This window comes from Panthera pardus, unplaced genomic scaffold (assembly GCF_024362965.1).
Source record: "Panthera pardus isolate Hobbes unplaced genomic scaffold, ASM2436296v1 HiC_scaffold_21, whole genome shotgun sequence".
In the NCBI taxonomy this organism is placed as follows: Eukaryota; Metazoa; Chordata; class Mammalia; order Carnivora; family Felidae; genus Panthera; species Panthera pardus.
In genome coordinates, this window is record NW_026526777.1 from 67,293,622 (window position 1) to 67,306,321 (window position 12,700).

General features: G+C 44.5%; 1 protein-coding gene across 1 annotated transcript in view; it reads left to right on the forward strand.

Annotated features, from left to right (window-relative positions):
- Nucleotides 1–12,700, forward strand: part of CDC42BPA (CDC42 binding protein kinase alpha) — a 316,152-nt gene that overhangs the window by 164,371 nt on the left and 139,081 nt on the right.

Here is a 12,700-nt window from a genome sequence, read left to right on the forward strand (position 1 = left end):
CCTTATCCTAAAAAGTTCCGCTTCCTAGCACACTTTCTCTGTGACATCGCTCCTGTCCTCATACTTGGTGATTTTGTTCTCTTTCTCTTTCTTTCTTTCTTTCTTTCTTTCTTTCTTTCTTTCTTTCTTTCTTTCTTTCTTTCTATCTGTCTATCTATCTATCTATCTATTTTAAGTTTATTTATTTTGAGAAAGAGAGAACGTGAGCAGGGGAGGGACGGAGAGAGAAGGAGAGAGAGAATCCCACGTAGAAGCCCATGCAGGGTTCAAACTCACGAACTGTGAGATCATGACCTGAGCCAACACCAGGAGTCAGATGCGTAACCGACTGAGCCACCCAGGTGCCCCAAATACTTGGTGACCTTAAAATGCATGTCGGCAGACCTCTTTAATATTCCGACTTCTTGGTCTCTTGATTGTTCATGTCCAATGATCTTGTCCTCCGCCCGATCTCATCCACTCCAGTCTTGAGACTCTGGCAGTTAAAATCTTTATTAATCTCCATTTCAAGCAGACCCTGCATGATCTCCTGTTCACGCCGGTCTGGTGAACCCCCTTTGGTGCCTCCAGTATGCCTTCAGTCCCATCGTTACCAACAAGCCTGTCGCCTTGCCCCGTGGTCAGTCCTAGCCCCCTCATGGGGACCCCCACCTCTGTTGCTCCCTCTTCTATGTGTCCCTCCTTTGCCAGGACCCCAACTCTGGTTTAAATGCATTATGTCTGCTCCTGTGTGGTCGACGGTAACGTACCGGGGACACGTGGTGTGCTGACCGATCCCACTTTGAATTCGCGAGCGCTGATGTCAAGTTGACTCTTGGCGAACACTGCCCGGTCTTCGCACCTGTCCGCATTTGACCCACCGGACCACGCCCCCTCCTGAGAGCTCTTTCTTTGGGCTTCCGGGACGCTCGAATCTCCTGGTTTTCTATTGAGCCAGTGATTCCCAGTCTCGCTCCCTGATTTCTGCCCGGCGCTCTGACCTCCGAATGCCAGGGTCCTCCCGAGTACCCGGTGAGCCGAGGTGCCCAGAACTGTAGCCTCCGAGGCATCTGGAAGCCCTGTCATTCTGTCACAGCTCACATCCTGCCGCCAGCGAGTCTGGCGGCTCTGCTGTCACCGAGGATCCTGACTCTGGGCATCGCTCGCTGCACGGCCCCCTCCCTGTTCGCATCACCACCGCTGCCCCCTGCCTTCCGTGACAGCCTTCTCGCTGGTTCCCCCACCTTCCGCGCCCCTCCTCCCCCACCTTCCCGATCCGTTTCCAACACAACAGCCAAGCAATCCTCTTAGAGCACAGTTTAGACCATTTTACCTCACGGCCTCTTCTCCACCCCGGGGGTTTTCCGTCTCACTCACTTTAACAGCCAGGCTCGCTGTCTGTGCCCGGCTTCTTCCTGCCTTTCTGACTTCACCTCCTAGGCTCCCCCACCCCCCCGCCGCCCCATCCTTCTTTCTGCCTCTAGCCACCCTGGGCTCCTTGGCTGTTCTTCCCACAGCTTGGCACATCCCCACCTCAGGGCCTTGGCATTAGCTGTTGCCCTGCCTGACGTTGTCTTCCTTTGGTGTTCATATGGTTCATTCCCTTACCTCCTTCACGTTTCTACCTGAATGTTACCTTTAAATGAGGCCTTTCCTGACTGCACTATTTGAAACCTAGTCTTTTTTTTTTTTAATTTTTTTTTTTTTAATGTTTGTTTGTTTTTGAGAGAGAGAGTGTGTGAGCAGGGGAGGGGCAGAGAGAGAGAGAAGGAGACACAGAATCCGAAGCAGGCTTCAGTCTCCGAGCTGTCAGCACAGAGCCTGACGCGGGGCTCGAACCCAGGAACCGTGAGATCATGACCTGAGCCGAAGTCAGACGCTTAACCGACTGAGCCACCCAGGCGCCCCTGAAAGCTAATCTTCCTTTATCTTCAGCATTCACTATCCCTCTTCCCTGCTTTATTTTCTCCAAAATAAAGGACATAACATACAATTTATTTTACTTAACTCCTTTTGTGAATGAAGGAATATAATCAAAAAGCTTGTAACTCTTAAGAGAGAAAGAATCAAGTTTTTGCAATAATAAAATTTCGCTATTATATTTTTAGAGGCCCAGTAGAGAAAAACACTCCCCAGACATCAATAAAACAGACTGCTTTCTATTTTTTCAATAAGTTGCCAAGATCTCTGCATGTGGATTAATTCCTCTTTATCGTGCAAGTTGTCTTGACATTCTAATAAATATATTTGCCACATATCATTGTGTAAATTTAAGACGTCCAACTTACTAATTTGATGCATTCATCTGTTGTAACGAGATTGCTGTCGTAGGACCGTTTAGTGCCTTCTCCCATGTCACATAATTACAGTGCAGCTCGGCTGTCTGTATTGACCACTCTGCTCCGTAGATCTTTATGATTTATCTACTACTTGTTGTGAGTTTGTACCGTGAAATGACATCCCCCCACCCCTGTCCCGTCCCCGGTAACGAGTTTTACTCTTTGTTGTTCTATGAGCTTGACTTTTTCGGATCTCACGTAGAAGTGATGCCGTACAGCGTGGGTCCTTCTCCACCTGACTGCTTCACTCCGTGCAGTGCGCTCAGGGTCCGTCCATGTTGTCACACATGGCAGGACGTTTCCTTTCTCGTGGCCGAGTAATACTCCGTTGTGTACATATGCCCCATCGTTTTTAATCCGTTCATCCACCGATGCACCTTTAGCTTGTTTCCACGTCTTGATTACTTGCAAAAATTTTCTCCCATTCTGTAAGTCGCCTTTTCATTATAGTAATTGTTTCTTTTGCTTTACGGAAGCTTCCGTGTTTGGGACAGTCCCATTTGTTAGTTTTTGTGTCTGTTGCGCGTGCTTTTGGTGTCATATGCAGAAAACCATTGCCAGGACCAGTGTCCAGGAGCTTCTTCTCTGTTCTCTTCTAGAAGACTTCTAGAAGTCTTATGCTGGCAGGTCTTTATGTTTAAGTCTTTGATCTATTTTGAGTTAATTTTTGTGAGTGGTGCAAGAGGGGCCCACTCTCGTTGTTCTGCACGTTTCCCCAGCACCATTTGTTGAAGAGACTGTCCTTCCCCCATTGGGTGTCCTTGGCTCCCTTGCAGAATTAGTTGACCGTGTTTGCCACAGTTTGATCGCAGGCTCTGTTTCGTTCTGTTGCTCTGCGTGTCTGCGTTTAGGCCCGTAATGTATTGTTTTTATTATCGTAGCTTTGTAGTGTGGTTTGAAAGTAGGAAACGTGATACCTCTGACTTTGTTCTTTTTGTCAGGATCCCTCTGTGCAGTGTCTTTAGTGATGCCACAGCAGAGTTTAGGATTGTTTCTTCTGTTTCTGTGAAGAATCCCTTTGGTGTTTTGATGGATATTATGTTAAATCTGTACATGGCTTTGGGTAACGTAAACATTCTAACAGTATTAATACTTGTGATCTATGAACGTGCAATGTCTTTCCAGTTATTTGTGTCATCTTCTGTTTCTCAGGAAACTCTTACAGTTTCCATTGTACAGATCTTGTCCTTCTTGGTTAAAAGCGTTCCTGAGTAGTTTATTGTTTTTGATGCTGTTGTGAATGGGATGGTTTTCTTTACTTCTTTTTCAAATGTCTCATCATTACTGTAAAGGAATACAACAGGTTTATGTGTTGATTTTGCATCCTGCAACTTTGCTGAAATTGTTGATTAGTTCCAACTGTTATCTGGGTTTGCTCTTGGGGATTTTCTATATGTAAAATCATGTCAACAAATAGTAACAATTTTACTTTTCTCTTTCTGATTTGCATGCCTTTTATTTCTTTGTCTTGCCTGATTGCTCTGGCTAGCACTTCCAGGACTATATTGAATAGGAGTAGAGAGAGTGGACATCCTTGTCCTCTTCCTGACCTTAGAGGAAAAGCTCTCAGTTTTTCTCCATTGAGTATAATGCTAGTTGTCACTTTGTTGTAAATGGCCCTATTTTGTTATGTTCCTTCAATATCCAGTCTGTTAAGGTTTTTTATCACGAAAGGATGTTGTGTTTTGTCAGATGCTTTTTCTGTGTCTGTTGAGATGAGTGTGTGATTTTTATCTTTTATTGAGGTGATCTATGACATTTATTGATTTGCGTATGTTTGACCACCCTTGCATCCCAGAGATAAATCGCACTTTGTCATGATATATAATCCTATGACTGTGTTCTTGACTTTGGCTTGCTAATATTTTGTTGAGAATTTTTACATCTATATTCATCAGAGATATTGGTCTGTAGTTTTTTGTGGTCTTCTCTGGTTTTGGTATTAAGGCCTTCTAGAAAGAACTTGGAAATATTCCCTCCTCCTCATTATTTTGAAGAGTTTGAGGAAGATTGTTAGTTTTTCTTAAATGTTCGGTAGAATTCACCAGTGAAGTTGTCAGTTCCTAGAGATTCTGTGTTGGGAGGTTTTTGTTTACTGATTCAATCACATTATTCGTTACTGGTCTGTTCAGACTTTCTCTTTCTTCCTGAGTCAGTCTTGGTAGGTTGTGTGTTTCTAGAAATGTATCCATCTCTTCTGGTTGTGTAATATCCTGGCCTATAATTGTTCATAGTATATGATCCTGTATATTTCTGTCGTTTTAGTTGTAATGTCTCTTTCATTTCTTCCTCTTTTTTTGGGGGGGGGGGATTTTTTTTCTAATTTTTTTAATGTTTATTTATTTTTGAGAGAGAGAGAGAGAGCCAGGGAGGGGTAGAGAGAGAGAGAAGGAGACACAGAATCTGAGGCAGGCTCCAGGCTCTGAGCTGTCAGCACACAGCCCCATGCAGGGCTCGAACCCACTAACCGTGAGATCATGACCTGAGCTGAAGTCAGACACTTAACCAGCTGAGCCACCCAGGCACCCCAAGATGTTTGTTTATTTTTGAGAGAAAGAGTAAGCAGGGAGGGGCACCTGGATGGCTCAGTTGGTTGGGCATCCGACTTCGGCTCAGGTCATGGTCTCATCTGTGGGTTTGAGCCCCGTGTTGGGCTTTGCGCCGACAGCTCAGAGCTGGAACCTGCTTGGGATTCTGTATCTCCCTCTCTCTGCCCCTCCCCTGCTCATGCCTGCCTGCCTCCCTCTCTCTCTCTCTCTCTCTCTCTCTCTGTCTCTCTCTCTCAAGAGTGGATAGACATTTAAAAAAAAAAAAGAGAGAGCAAGCAGGGAAAGGGCGGGGGGGGGGGGGGGCGGGAACAGAGGATCCAAAGCAGGCCCTGTGCTTATAGCAGGGAGCCCTTTGCGGGTCTCAAATTCATAAACTGTGAGATCATGACCTGAGCTGAAGTCAGACACTTAACCGCCTGAGCCACCCGGGCGCCCCATCTCTTTAATTTTATTTGAGTCTCCTCTTTTTTTCTTAGTGTAGATAAAGGTTTGTCTGTGTAGTTTATTTTTTCAAAGAACCAGCTCTTAGTTTCTCCAATCCTTTCTGCTATTTTTCTGGTCTCTATTTCATTTGTTTCTGCTCTGAACCTTATTTTTGCCTCCCGCTTGCTAACTTTGGACTTAATTTGTTCTTCTTTTTTTAGTTCCTTGAAGTGTAAATTAGGTTATTTGAAATCTCTCTATTAATATGGTCATTTTTTGCTATCAGCTTTCAGAGAACAAACTGAGGGTTGCTGGAGGGGAGGTGGGTGGGGGATGGGCTAGATGGGTGGTGGGTGTTACGGAGCACACGTGTTGTGATGAGCACTGGGTGTTGTATGTGAGTGATGAGCCACTGAAATCTTTTCCGGAAACTAATACTGCACAGTACATTCACTGCATAGAATGTCAATAAACTTTTTTAAAGGAAAAAAAAAAACTTCCTCTTTGGACTGCTTTACTCCATCGATTCCACAAATCTGATATGTTTGTATTTTCGTTTTCAGTTGTCTTGAGAAAATTTTTTATTTCTTTTCTGATTTCTTCTTTGACCCCGTGGTTGTTTAGAATCATTTAATTTTCACATATTTGTAGTTCTTCTCGCCTTCCTCTTGTTGATTTCTAATTTCATACCATTGTGATCAGAAAAGATGGTATAATTTCTTTTTAAATTTTCTGATATTTGTTTTATGTCCTGTCATGTGATCTGTCCTGGAGCCTGTCCTGCTATCACTTAAGAATGTGTATTCTGCTTCTGTTGGATGGAATGTTCTGTAATGTCTGTTAAGTCCCTTTGTTCTAAAGTAGGGTTCGATTGCAACATTTCCTTGCTGATTTTCTGTCTGGACCATTTATCCATTGTTAATAGTGGGGTATTGAAGTCACCTACTATTATTGTATCGTCTCTTTCTTCCTTAAGATCTGTTAGTACTTGCTTAATATGTTTCGGTACTTGGGTGTTGGGAGTGTATATATTTACAGTTATATCTTCTTTTTAAAAAATCTATTTATTTTGAGAAAGAGAAAGAATGTGAGTGGTGGGGGAGGGGCAGAGAGAGGGAGAGAGAATCCCAAGCAGGCTCCATGCTGTCAGCTCAGAGCCCCATGTGGGGCTCAATCCAACCAAGAGATCATGACCTGAGCCGAAATCAAGAGTTGGACACTTAACCCACTGAGACACCCAGGCGCCCCAGATTATTATATCTTCTTAACGTATTGACCCCTTTGTTTTTCTACAATGACCTTTGTCTTGTTACCATTTCTGGCTTGAAGTCTCTCTTGTTTGATAGAAGTATGGCTATTCCCACTTTGTTTTGGTTTTTGCTTGCTTGGAGTATTATCTTCCCTCCCTTCGCTTGGAGCCTGTGTGTATCTTCAGAACTGATAGGTCTCCTTTAGGCAGCATATATACTTGGGTCTTGTTTGTTTGTTTCTGAAATCCTTCCCCCTGCTCCATGCCTTCTTGTTGGTGAGTGCGATCCAATTATTTTTAGGGTGATTATTGATTTGTAAGCACTCACTACTGCCATTTTCTCTCTTGCCTTCTGGTTATTTTGTCTCTCCGTTGTTTCCTTTAACTTCTCCTTCTGTCTGCCTTTGCCAGTTGGTGGTTTTCCATGGTGATTGGCTCCTTCCTGTTTTAATCTTTTGTGCCTCTGCTCTAGATTTTTGTCATGTGGTGACCATGAGGTTAACATAAAATGTCTCGTAGATAAAATAGTCCTGTCTCTGATGATAGCAGCTTCATTCACCTATAAAGATTCCATCCTTTTATGCCTTCCCTTTTATACTTTTGGTATCACAAGTTTTCTCTTCTTATTCTGTGAATTTGTTATCAAATTGTAGTAGCTAGGGGCGCCTGGGTGGCCCAGTCGTTAAGCATCTGACTTCGGCTCAGGTCATGATCTTAGGGTTTGTGAGTCTGAGCCCCACGTCGGGCTCTGTGCTCACAGCTCAGAGCCTGGAGCCTGCTTCGGATTCTGTGTCCCCCCTCTCTCTCTCTGCCTCTCCCCCACTCACATTTTGTCTCTCTCTCTCTCTCTCAAAAATACATAAACTCTAAAAAGTAAAATTGTAGTAGCTATAGTTACTTTAAATGCTCCTTTCCTTTAACATTTATGCTATCCTTAAGTATGTGACACACTATTCTGAAATAGGGTTACAGTTTTCTAGTTCTGAATGTCTGTCATCTGAATCAGAATTTTATGTGCTTTCATTTTCCATTTTTTTTTTTTAATTTTTTTACGTTTATTTATTTTTGAGAGATAGAGCATAAGCAGGGGAGGGGCAGAGAGAGAGGGAGACACAGAATCCGAAGCAGGCTTCAGGCTCTGAGCTGTCCGCACAGAGCCCAAGATGGGGCGCGAACTCACAAACTGTGAAATCATGACCTGAGCCGAAGTTGGACGCTCAACAGCCTGAGCCACCCAGGCACCCCTTGTTTCAGTCTTAAGAGCTCCTTTCAACATTTCTTGAAGGCAGGTCTGTGGTGGTGAGTTACCTTAGCTATTGTTTTTTTGGAAAGCCTTTATCTCTCCTTCATATCAGAAGGATAACTTTGCTGGATAGAATATTCTTGGCTGGTGGTTTTTATCTGTCAGTACTTTGGATATGTCATCCTACTCTCTCCTGCTCTGTGGTTTCTGCCGAGAAATCTGTTGATAGCCTAATGGGTGTAAATCACATCCCTTTTCCCCCTGGGTGCTTTAAAAATTTTTTTTACCATTGATGGGGCTCCTGGGTGACTCAGTTGGTTAAATGTCTGACTCTTGATTTCGGCTCATGATCTCATGGTTCATGAGATTGGGTTGTGCACTGACAGTACAGAGCATGCTTGGGATTCTCTGTCTCCTTCTTTCTCTGCCCCTTCCCTGCTCGCATGCATGTTCATTCTCTCTCTCTCTCTCTCTTTCTCTGTCTCAAAAGAAACTTTAAAAAAATTCTTTACCATTGACTCTTGACAGTTTCATTATAAGGTGTGTTAGTGAAGATCTTTTTTCATTGAGATAGTAATGTGTCCTATTCAGCTGCGTGGACTTTTATGCCCAGTTCTTCCAGTCTGGGGAAGTTCTCAGCTATTTTTTCTTTAAATAAACCACCTCCCTGTGGTATCCTCATTTTCCTTAGGTTCGCTTGGCTGATAGAGTATGGTAACTCTTGTGGAGTTTCTTCACTTTTTAAAAATCTCAGATCTCTCTTCTCTTCCACCTGAATCATTTCTAGATTCCCCCCCTCCAAATCATGTATTCTCTTTGATCTGCTTCTTGATCTGCTCTGTTTTCAGTGCTTTTTAAAAAAAAAATTTTTTAACATTTATTTTTAGAAAGAGAGCGAGAGAGAGAGTGAGCATGAGCAGAGAGGAGGGGCAGAGGGAGAGAGAGGGAGAATCCAGGCAGGCTCCACGCTTAGTGCGGAGCTCGACACGGGGCTCAGTTCCACGACCCATGAGATGGTGACCTGAGCTGAAACCAAGAATCTGTGCTCAACCCACTGAGCCCCCCAGGTGCCCCCAGTGCTTGGTCACGCATTTTTCAGCCTCATATATTGAGTCCTTCAGCTTCAGAATTTTTGTTTGTGTTTTTCTCATAATTTCAGCCTCTTTTGTAAAGTACTCCTTCTGTTCGCTAATTTTATTCCTGAGTTTACTGAGTTGCCTTTCTGAGTTTTCTCATAGTTCATTGAATTTCTTCCTAACCGCCATTTTGAATTTTTTTATCTGTGAGAACACAATGCTTCATGTCTTTGAATTTACTTGCTGGAAAACAGTCCTTTCTTTTTGTGAAACCGTATCACTGTGGTTTTCTCATAGTGCGTCATGAAATGTACCTCTGTGGTCACAGTTGAAGTAGCAGACACCTTTCTTACTTAGGGAAGGTTTTGTCTCCTTGGATTCTAAGGGTTCAACAGGTTGTCATTCAGGAGCCTTTCTTTTGTTTTCCAGAAGGTGGTGCTGTAGCACAAGTTTTCGGTTTCTCCTAGAGCTCCCTCTAACCGGGAATTGAGCTAGGACAAGGCTGGCTTGCAGATTTCATTGGCTCAGCCTACCTCCGGGTTCAAGTATCACAAAGGGAGATCTAGAAAGAGCCAGGCTGGGGCTCTCTTCCTCACTCGGTAAAGTGTGGGCGATTCACTCTGCCCTTCAGCCTCCTACCCCGTGCCCTTTTCCTATTTGGCAAATGTGTTGATGGGGAGACTGGCCACGTATTTGAGACAGACTCTTCTCCTGAGGCAAGACTCTTGTTTCTCAAATACTCTAGTACCGGAGGAGATTTTAGTCTGCATTTTAGAAGCTCCTGACTTCCCACGCAGTCTCCAGATACAACAAAGACACCACGATGAAAATAGCAGCACATATTTAGGGATCTGGAGGTTTCCGAGTTGTTTCAGCAGCCCCACCCATTCTCCACAAGCTCTGGTGTGTTTTTCCTCCAGCATAATAGCGCTCCGTTTAGGGCAAGCTGGGGCCTAAGCCTGGCCACAGAACTGGGTGAAGTTCAGAAATCGGAGCCAGCTGCCAGAGTCTTCTCGCCTCAGAATGGCTGTTCCCTCCCTGTTTCATTGTCCTGCGTCCTCTCTGCTCTCTCAGATACTTGATTCTGTAAAAATAAGATTTTTGCAAGTTACATTCTTGGACTTTTTGCAGCAGGAGTGATGGAGCAATGACCTGGTGCTTCCTACTCCTTCCTGTTCTGAATGAGAAGATTGCTGTATAGGAGGCTTTGGGGATGTTTTAAATGATCTCACATGTTCTTAGGCAGTATCGTTCTGTGTGGGTGGTATCGTTTCACAAAGCAAACCCAGTGAAAATAAGACATCATGGTCTTTTGTATCAACGCGCGTTTCATGCAGTGGCACAGTTTACGTGTAAGCTACTCCATCCATTTACCAGCTGTTTATTGAACACTGACGTCCCGGGAACTGTTCTGCACACGACTGGGGTGGGGGTGACGGTGAACAGAAAAAGAGGACAGTACTGGCCCTCGCGGCGCGTACCTTCTACTTTGAGGACACAGACGCAACATCAAATACAAAGCAGGGCCCATCAACTGCGAACAAGGAAGGTGGAGACCGTGAGATTTTTGTCAAGATGAAGACACCGCGTGAGATGGTCAGTTCACAGAAGACCGCGTGCTCTGGGGAAATGGTTTAGGACCGCCAGTCGTCGCCAGATGGTCAGTGTTAGCAGACGTGAGTGTCAGGTGACTGCGTTTCCTTCAGCCACTTTGTCAGCCTCCGTGACGGAAGCATGGAGTGGGAAGAGTCCCATTCGGCCGACACGGGCGCCTTCCAGGCCGTGTCACCGAGGAACGGAGGGCAGACAGGCCGAAGGTGGGTGTGCAGAGCAGTTCCTGTAGCGATGGACCACGGGATCTAACCTGGGCAAATAAGGAAGAAAAGAGAAAAAAAACGAATAATGTCAGGACAGTGGATTCGATCTCTCGGTGGGAACGAGGAATCAGTGAGGTGTCCCTCGAGTAAGTGCACTGTGGAGATAAGAGAGAGAGAGGCGTAGCTGCAGTCAAGGTCTTGGAGGCCGTGCGGTTACCGAGTCTCGGCTGGGCTTCCGGGAGCACTTCTCCGTGGGCCAGCCACCAGCAGAGGAGCAGTCCCGCTCTGTGACACGGGAGCCTGCTTCACGTTCTGTACGATGCTGAGCTTTCTTGGTCCCGTGCCTGTGTGAACACCACCGCCCCTGCCACCTGCACACATACACATTTCTAGGTTCACGTGAGGCAGGAGCCGTGGGTCCCGTCTGTGACCCGCGGATCTGGCGGTGTAGCCAGAAAAAAGTCTCCCAGCTAGGTTGTTTTGGGCTGCAGGTCATAGACTTCTTAAATAATATGGATTTGTTATCTCAGGACGGCCCATTGCAGGGCTGATTTGGGGCTTAGCTTCCCTTTGATGTTCACGGCTTTCCCCTCCCGATTCTGCCGTACTGCCCAAGTCCCAGACCTCGTGTGCGCACACGTGCGGAGACCGAAAGAAGGTTCCTTTCCTTTCATCCATCTCTTACTCCACAGGAGATTAAAACTCTTCCAGGAAGCCCCTAGGGGACTTCTTCTCAAGGCACTGTGAGTTCTAACTAGGTCACATACCTAATTCTTAACCGCTACTCGGCACGTAGCGTGGGACTACCATGATTGATTCGAAGCGTCTTCTATCTTTGGCTGGTCCGCCTTGGAGCCTGATGCCGGAATGTGGTTCACAAGCAGTGAGAGGGGAATCGCTTCTAGGTAAAAAGCCCCAACAGTGTCTGCCTTGGGGGGTTTGTGTGCCAGAAAGCCAGAGTGTTGGGTGGATTGTCTATTTTGATGTGAGAGTTACTAGGAGTAATGAAAAGGGTCGTAATGGTAAGAAGCGCAGTGAACAATGTGTGAAATTGTTATTCAAAGAGAGAATAAGAATGGCTAATAGACAGGTAATGGGCATTTTAGCAGACCTGAAGTGGAGTCTAGGAAGAAAAGTAGCTGTTACTAGTACCCCAGGGCTACTTTTAGATCTCCCTTCTCCTACTCCCAACTTCGGTGTCTTCTTAAACAAATAAGGGATGTTTCTTTAAAAATAAGAAATACCAAATATACCAATATTTACCATGTTTTGAACCCAAAAATAAATGTATAAGATGTACTTATTGGATGCAGAAGATCACGGTCGGATGCGCAATAGGTATATCTTACACCTTTAGTTCAAGTTAACAAATATTTATCGGCCACCGTGCATACAAAGATGATGATGATACTATTCTCTGTACAGATGGTGAAAATTAATTAGAAAACCCCCCTCCTTTGAAGGCCGCAATGTTTTGGAGCTTGTGTGTGTGTGTGTAAAATATAAGTAATATATATAAGTAATAATATGCCATAGAAATAATGTAAGTTACATAAAGCAGTATAAAATAACGTAACTGGTATAAAGCAATCAGTCATGATTTGTACTGACAGACGATTACGGTGAAGGAGGAGACTTTCTATGGCCAACCCTCCATAAAATAGTGCTGCAACCGTTGTAGCACAGGGTGGTTTTGTTTCTGACATAAAATTCTTTTAAAGTTTGCGTTTTTTCCAGATCTTCTGCTAATATCTGGAAAAACACTTCAGTAGAGTTAACATTTCTTTGATACTTTGCATCTTCTGAGTAGAACCGCAAGATAAAGTAATCTGTTTTAGCTAAATTGATGAGCCAGAGTCATACATAAAATCTGGAGGCTGGCATTTCTGTACATCGTATACACTCGACCCTTGAAACGGTGCAGCTTTGAACTGCGTGGTCCTGTGCACTTACTTCCTTTTTGATAAATACGGTATCATACTGTAAATGTGTTTTCTCTTCCTCATGATTTTCTCAGTGACATTT